This window comes from Euleptes europaea, chromosome 19 (genome assembly GCF_029931775.1).
Source record: "Euleptes europaea isolate rEulEur1 chromosome 19, rEulEur1.hap1, whole genome shotgun sequence".
Classification (NCBI taxonomy): Eukaryota; Metazoa; Chordata; class Lepidosauria; order Squamata; family Sphaerodactylidae; genus Euleptes; species Euleptes europaea.
The window spans coordinates 36,095,540-36,103,645 of NC_079330.1; positions in this window are offsets into that span (position 1 = coordinate 36,095,540).

Below are 8,106 nucleotides of genomic sequence, written 5' to 3' on the forward strand. Positions count from 1 at the left end.
TAAGTAAACCAGCTTGCTCCTATGCTGTTTATTACTTTTACTGAATGTTAATGTGGATCTCTGGGGTGCTTAACTCTAGATAAACTAATTTTATGTAGATAATAGCAGTGTTTTATCAGACTCCATATACATTATCTTGGTGCTCACTACAGCATCCCTGTAAGTTAGGTCAGTAATATTCCCATATTGCAGATGGGGAGTTAGGCTGCGACGCTTCCTTAAAGACACTTAGTGATGCCCGTGATGGAGGAGAAATTTGAACTCTGGACTGCTGTCAGCTCACCTTTCTTTTTAGCCACCCTGTGCTGTTTATGTTGATTCAAGCAAGAACTGAAAGGTCTGGATATATTTAACCCAACAAGAAGGCTAGGGGTGGGAGGGGCAGAGGTGAAACATGGACAGTTCTCCAAATTCTGGAAATGGTTTGGGGAAAGACGAAATGCTTTTCATCCTGTTTCCAAGAACTGAGAACAAGAAACTTTTGTGGCTTTTCACTTCCCTGACCAGTCGACGGTTTCAGGATCAGCTGTTTCAGGGTCTGCTTCCTTCCATGGGAGGCTGGAAGTGTCTCGTGACACCCGTTTGCACAGTGAGAGGCAAAATGCCCAGATGTGGTGCTAAGGGTGAAAGAGACAACACCGCCACCCTCACCCCCACCCCACCCCCAAGCAAAGCAGACAATGCCCGGAGCCCTTCAAACCACTGCAGAACTCCAGGCTTCTCCTTTCTTTCCTAGTTAGGTTCCCGGTTCTCTTGGGGGGGGGGGTGGCGGCGTGAGTGGCATAACAGCGGAGTTAGCTTGGCTGCTGGGTGGACAACAATGGGCAGATCACAGCCATCAAGAGCCACTGGAGAAATGCTGCCATGACGGCCTCTTCAGGAAATACTTTTAGCCCTAACTAGAGACAAGACAAGGCCATTACTGGAAAACAATGAAATGTTGCCAACTAATACCAGGGGAAGTTGCCTCTGCCTGTTCTGGAATTTCCTTCCTTAGAAGTGTTTGGAATGGAAACCTTTGCTTTTCATACTAGGCTTCCGTTGGGATGAAACGTGACCTTGTTGTCCTATTAAAACCTCTTCTGCGGATTACGGTAATTACAGGCAATCTGATAGCTGTGATTTTGTCACTTTACCCATGCAAAGAAGTCTTAATAAAGAGGCTCAAAGAACTGTAATTAGGTACGTCTGTGCGCAGGTTTCCCCAATGAATCTTAACAGATTAGAAGGAAGGGGGAAAAGGACATTTAAAAAAAACTTTTAAAGAAACAACCCTCTGATCCCATAGTAAATGAGAGGTGACAGTGGTGGAGGGGTGGGGGGGGGAGACAACTTGAAGAATGGGAGTGGATAATGTCACTGACCTAGGGGGCAAATTCACTTCTCAGTTAAAATGAAATCACTCGGATGTTGCTGCACTAAATATCTATTTCCAACCTGAGAAAGCAGGGGCAAAAGAGGTAAGGAACAAGGAAGAAGCACAGCTGACCACCATCAAAACATATGCTTGGATCATGGCAGAAATGGAGGGAAGAGGAGCCCGGTGTTTAGAGCCTTGCTGGATCAGACCCATGGTCCATCCAACCCAGCATCCTGTTTCAAGCAGGGATCAAGCAGTTGCCCTGGGGGGCCAACAAACGGCGTGGAGGGCCGGGCCACCCCTGATGATGTCATCTCCTGGTACTGGTACGCAGTGGTTGACTGCCTCTAGATATGCAGGTTCCCTTTAGTCACCATGGCTAGTAGCCACTGAAGGCCCTCTCCTCTCCTCCATGAATCTTCCCTTTTAGAGCTGTCCCCTCTGGGAGCCGTCACTACCTTTGCTGGCCATGAATACCACCATTTAATCACTCAACAAGTAAAGAAGTATTTTCTCCCATAGCCCTTTCTTACAGGCCCAGGGTAATGCCAATTGCCACTTTGGGGTCAGGAAACAATTTCCCTCCAGGCCAGACTGAAGACTCTGCCCTGGACAGTTTTCAAGGCTGCGCCTGTGTAAAAAATGCTTGGCCAGAGAGATCTCCAGGGTTTATCACATTAGAGAAACTTTTCTGCCTCTATCTGTTGATAATGAGTGGTGAGTTCTTTTCTTTTGAACTATTAGCCAGCAAACTAGACAGGATGCCTGCATAAACCTTTATCTTTTATTGAGAAAAGATTCTTTTTATTGCATAAGAAACAAAAATATAAAGACAAAAAAGAACCCCACAAGTCCTGTTGAAATTAGTGCTAAAATTATCAACATTCCTAGCACTGCTTAATCATATTATGGCTAATGATAGTTTTAAAACAAATTAGGCTTCAGCTTTTATCTAACTTCTTTTAAGAATTATCAAAAAGGCCCAAGTTACCCAAATTTTCACCAAAATCTTCTTCTGAGACTTCCAGCCAGAGAAATCTAGCTTGTCACAAGAGTGCTTGTTTATAGAAAAATATTAGTCTTATTTTTTGATTTATCATACCATGTTTGTGTGTGTGTTAAGTGCCGTCAAGTCGCTTCCAACTCATGGCGACGCTATGAATGAAATGCAAATTGAAGGCTGTGGCTTCCTTTATTGAGTCAATCCATCTCCTGTTGGGTCTTCCTCTTTTCCTGCTGCCCTCAACTTTTCCTATCATGACGGTCTTTTCCAGTGACTCTTGTCGTCTCATGACGTGACCAAAATACGATAGCCTCAGTTTAGTCATTTTAGCTTCTAGGGTCAGTTCAGGCTTGATTTGATCTATAACCCACTGATTTGTTTTCTTTTTTGGCAGTCCACAGAATCCGTAACACTCTCCTCCAACACCACATTTCAAAGGAATCTATTTTCTTCCTATCAGCTTTCTTCACTGTCCAGCTTTCACACCCATACATAGTAATAGGGAATACCGATGGCATGAATTAATCTAATCTTGGTGGCCAGTGACACATCCTTACACTTCAAAGTCTTTTCTAGCTCCTTCATGGCTGCCCTTCCCAGTCTCAATCTCCTTCTGATTTCTTGGCTGCAGTCTCCCTTTTGGTTGATGGTGGAGCCAAGGAATAGAAAGTCTTGAACAATTTCAATTTCCTCACTGTCAACCTTAAAGTTGTGTAATTCTCCTGTAGTCATTACTTTTGTTTTCTTGATGTTCAGCTGTAGCCCTGCTTTGGCACTTTCTCTTTTAACTTTCAGCAGTAGTCGTTTCAAATCTTCACTATTTTCTGCCAATACTGTAGTGTCATCAGCATATCTCAAATTATTAATGTTCCTCCCTCCAATTTTCACTCCACCTTCATCTAAATCTAATCCCGTTTTCCTAATTATATGTTCTGCATATAGATTGAAGAGATAGGGAGATAAAATACATCCTTGTCTGACACCTTTGCCAATTGGAAACCATTCCTTGGTTCTTGTAGGTTATCCGGGCTGTGTAACCGTGGTCTTGGAATTTTCTTTCCTGACGTTTCGCCAGCAACTGTGGCAGGCATCTTCAGAGTAGTAACACTGAAGGACAGTGTCTCTCAGTGTCAAGGGTGTAGAAAGAGTAATATATAGTCAGAAAGGGGTTGGGTTTGAGCTGAGTATTGTCCTGCAAAAGTATTGTCCTGTAAGTATCAAGATAATGTGCTAATGAGGGTATGGTATGTTAATATGGAACCATTGTATCCTGAAGTGATCTGTTAATGTGTGAAGTCCAAAACTAATCTGTATGGCTATTGTTGAATGTTGTCTTTGTCTGGAGGTTTTTCAGGGCAGGAAGCCAAGCCTTATTCATTCTTAAACTCTCCTCTTTTCTGTTAAAGTTGTGCTGATGTTTGTGAATTTCAATGGCTTCTCTGTGCAATCTGACAAAATAGTTGGTAGAATTGTCCAGTCTTTCAGTGTCTTGGAATAAGACCCTGTGTCCTGTTTGTGTCAGTCCATGTTCAGCCACTGCTGATTTCTCAGGTTGGCCAAGTCTGCAGTATCTTTCATTCCGTTTCTCCATATTCTGTTTTAACTGTGGCCTCTTGTCCAGAGTACAGGTTGTGCATCAAAACGATCAGATGTAGTGTTGAAATTAATGCTAAAATTATCAACCATACATGCTAAAATTATCAATGCTAAAATTATCATACCATACAGGCCTTCTAGTCCAACCCCCTGCTCAATGCAGGATCAGCCTAGAGCATCCCTGACAAGTGTTCACCCTGCTTCTTCTTGAAGACTGCCAGAGAGGGGGAGCTCACCACCTCCCCAGGCAGCCGATTCCACTGCCGAACAACTCTTACTGTAAACAAATTTTCCTATTATCCAGCCGGTAGCTTTCAGCCTGTAATTTAAACCTATTATTGCGAGTCCTATCCTCTGCTGCCAACAGGAACAGCTCTCTGCCCTCCTCTAAGTGACAGCCCTTCAAATACTTCAACCTCCCTTTTTCCAGACTAAAATTCCCAAGTCCCTCAGCTTTTCCTTGGTCTCCAGGCCCCTGATCATCATCGTATCTCTCCTCTGCATCCGCTCCATTCTGTCCACATTGTTTTTGAAGTGAGGCTTCCAGAACTGCACACAGGACTCCAGGTGCAGCATGACCAATGCAGGGGTTATTTCTGGGTATCTGATTAGTTACAACTAAATAAAGAGATAAGCAATGTTAAGTGCAAATAGCCAGTCAGCAGGTGCATATGAGATCATCTGATATAGCAGGATAAGGTAAAGGAAGAGACTGGAGATAAGAGACTGGAGATAATATTCAGCAAACTTGAAAATGTCTGATCTCTTAATAATGTCTTACAGACACTAAGCTCAAGGAGAGACGACCACTGCCCTCTTCCCCCAAGCTGGATGTCAAAGCACCCTTCAACAGGCTGTGCCAGCTCTGGGCTGGGAGCTGCAGGGGGCCTTCCTCCTCCTCCTCCTCTCCGGGCTCCTGTGCACAAAGCCCTATTTGATTACTGGCACAAACTGAAGAGCGCTCCAGCAAGCCATCTTTCCAGCACAAGCCAAAAAGATCCCATGTGGCTATCCAAATATAATAAAATTCTTCAAACATATAATCTGCCAGATGTTGACCTAGAGGCTTCTCAGGCTGACTTTAACAGGCTCAGAGATATACATACATGCGCCTGATGCTGCTCTAGCCAGGCAAGTCATATCAGGAACCAAATTTTCAGCCTGGTACAAACTAATTAAACTGGACTATTCTAAGGCACATTACTTGTCCAAGATCTCCTCCTTTAAACTACAATAATCTGCTTTCAAACAATGCAAACTGCCATGCTTGAAGGATGTTACACCCAAACACCAGTTGCTCAATGCCTCTGCTTAGAACTAGGAGGAGGTTTAGAACTGGAAGGTTTAGAACTGGAAGACCTGTGTCAGTATTTGTTGGTTTGTCCACTTTATTCAGTTCCAAGGCAAACATTTTTAGACACAATCTCGGCCAATTCAGGCCTAAGCACCATGAAGGAGAAAAGCGTATTTCTCCTTGCAGGTGTGGAGCCAGAGGTTTCTCCCAGGGTTGCCCTTTTTGCTCTAGCTGCAAAGAAAATCCAGGCCATGTGAGTGACAGTCTGCGCTGGTCAGTTAAAGACCTAATTTCTATTAATCATCTGATAGACATATATGGGACCTTCTCTGTCTTTAATGAAATGAGTTTTAAACTGTTTTAAAAATGTAACTTTTAACAGTGCCTTAATCCAGTTTTATAGTCTTCCACCTTTTTATTGTTGTTTCTTTGTAATGCCCTTTGGCCGCCTGCAATAAAATTGAACTGAATTGAACTGATATAGCGAAATAAAACGGCCAATCACAACTCTTTAAATGCAATTAATCTAGCCATTTTCTGTAACTGTTCCAACTAACTGTCCAAGATAAAGGCAGTTCTAGGGAACAGGTGTGTAAACTCTTAGTCAACTTGCAAACTCAGCAAGAAAATGGAAGTGGTATCATTGCAACACAACACCAGAATCGTGAGCCTTTCCTCCTAGGAAAGGACCATCTTGTTCTCTTCTGCACTTTTTCTAGCTCTGAAAGATCCTTTTTGAGTTACTGCAACCAGAACTGTTCACAGCCCTCATGGGAGACCCAACGGGTACAACAGAGCTCCAAGAGAGAGGGTGGGGGTGGCACTGGGTCTCTTTGAAGCTCCCCTGAGACTCTTGATGCATTGGTTTGGCACAGTCCTGCTACTGATGGCAAACGCAGAGCCCTTTCTTACAGCATGGACTCATGGAAATCCTTCTTCCATGAGTCTCTTGCCCATGTCACTGTGTGGCTCAATACACTTTTGACTCAGGTTGGAGAGAAGCCATTAGAAGTGAAGTCGGGATTGGAATGCCAGAGATGTTGGTGCCAAAACAACTGTCACAATGCTTCAGAATACCCGTCTCATCCTCCTCCCGTGTTAGTCTGAAGCAGTGGGGAAAAGTAGCCATTGAGTGGCACTTTAAGATGTATTTCAGCATTGGCTTTCATGACTCAGAGCTCACTTCATCAGATGTACTGGAGTGTACATCCACTGAGTGTCCAAAATGCCATCAAGTCGCAGCCTACTTATGGCGACCTGAGCAAGGGCCTTTCAAGGCACGTGAGAAGCGGAGGTGTTTTTGCCATTGCCTTCCTCTGCAGAGTCTTCCTTGGTGGTCTTCCTTCCAAGTACTGACCCCACTTAGCTTCTGAGATCCGATGAGATTGGACTATACCATGTCATCTTCCCTCCCTGTACGTTTAGGTCAATTCTTTTATATTCATGGGCTGTGAAACAGAAATGTTGTTATCCAAAGATAGCATTGTCCACTTTCAAACTGGCCTCTCTTTATAGCATCTCCCCATTCTCACCTTTCTGTTCCTTGTAACTTTAAAGTGTACGCATATCTGCAATGGCTGTACATTCCAATGCATCTGATGAAGCAAGCTTTCACTCAGATTTATTTCGTCACCATTGGGGGGATCAGTATGAAACAGGATGGCACCCTTCGAATGCGATTGATTTCATAATTAATGGGTAAAAGTCGGAACAGATCCTTGTGAATTCATATGGTTTTTGCATTGGAAAAAAACTGAACCACTATCATATTGTAGATCATGTCTATAGGCAGCACCCCAAAAATCATGCAACCACTGCTTTGTGATGCTGCTCCGGTGCAAAAACACAGTTCCAAAGCATGGATCCTCCTGATTTTTGCATTGGGTCACCCCAAACTCACCATCAACTCATGTCCATAGCCACAGAAACCACAGGTCCACCATTGACTTAATCACACTTCCTTCATCAGCAGCCAGATTTTGCAGCCAGATTGGTGACTTCCCTTGTCACCAATGGTCCTGTCCCATGGTGCCTTTTGTTTATAAAAGCCCACCCACATGAGGTGGGGGGGTTAACAAGGGGTGCTGGGAAAGGCTGTGCACCACCTCTGCGCACTCTTTCTGCTAGTGCTATTGGACCATTGAATCCAATGGATTGCAACAACTTCTTTCAAGGAATGCCCAAAACATTGATGGCCGAGAAACCAAATTCCTTCCCAACCCTGGTGGAAATGAGAGTTCTGAAACAGGACACTCCCGCTTTCTTTAATGGGAAGATTTTCTCCTCTAGCATTAACGATGCAGTACAAACTTGATTATTGGCAGTGCACATTGTAGCAACTAGAAATGTATTATTATTATTGTTATTATTATTATTATTATTATTATTAAAGCAGTCATTTTAATCCGGAATGTTCAAACCCTTCTTTCCTGAACAGATTTCAATCAAATTTGAACACTTTACTAGCATGACTAAAAAAATCCGTTCTGCTACTCGGCAGTCTATCACAAGCAGGGTGCAAATGTTTAGCCAACAGCTCAGATTAAGAGATCTGGCAAATAGGAAAATGCAGTCCTTGGTGGAACACTTAAGGGTTACCAAGAATCCTTTGAATGCGGAACACACGGCATAAAATATGATGTTTCCCTGGGAGAGGCTGCATCACTTAGCTCTCCTCCTGGAAAAAGAGAGCCAGGTCTCCTTCTCAAGGGCCTTTCCAACCGAATCCCAGCTGCATCCACGAGGACAGCTTGTCAGCTGGAAGCCCGGCCACCCCTGAAGGCCCAATGACCACCTCGGCAATCCCTGCCACATGCCCAGCAGAGATTCACAGCTGCACTGTGCTGAAGCAAT